This window comes from Alligator sinensis, unplaced genomic scaffold, assembly GCF_000455745.1.
Source record: "Alligator sinensis unplaced genomic scaffold, ASM45574v1 scaffold717_1, whole genome shotgun sequence".
NCBI lineage: Eukaryota > Metazoa > Chordata > Crocodylia > Alligatoridae > Alligator > Alligator sinensis.
Genome location: NW_005841961.1, coordinates 1,812,470 through 1,813,129, shown reverse-complemented (window position 1 = coordinate 1,813,129; position 660 = coordinate 1,812,470).

Below are 660 nucleotides of genomic sequence, written 5' to 3'. Positions count from 1 at the left end.
CCCTGCCCGGCCATCTGGGCAGCTATCACCCGGAAGATGTTCTGGGTGTGGTGGCCTGCTTTGAACTGTCAAAGCATGTCCTCCTGGTCTCATGTGGCCAGGAGGTCAGCCACAGCCAGCTGGGTCCAAGGTACCAGCTCTGAGCAGGCAGGGTCCTGCCACTGGCCTCTCTAGCAGGAATTCTGGTGTTCACTATTGGAAAACTGAAAAATCCCTGATAAAAAAAAATCCCAGTCACTCTGTAAAATACTCCCAAATCCATGTTCCTGCACAAGTAAAACAAAAGACCGCTATCGAGAGAGAGAGAGAGAGAGCAATCAGTTGGGCAATGTTGTATTGATATATCTACAGTGTTAAAGCAATGTGGAAGCCTACCAGTGTCTCTATCGTAATAATAAAGTGAACTCTAAATACATGTTTCATGAATTCATGAATACATGAATATATATTTCGCTGCCCTCCTACAGGGACTACAGCCCCTACACAGGGGTTACAGCCCCCCAACAGGGGCCAAATGGCCCCCGCAGGGGCTACCACCCCCTGCAAGGCCCACACGTCCCACCGCAGCCTCCCCCAATTATTGCCCCAACCAGTCCCACTCCCCCAGACCCCTCAATGGCTGCCCCGCCCAGCCCCATCATCCAATTGCACCCCCAGGCC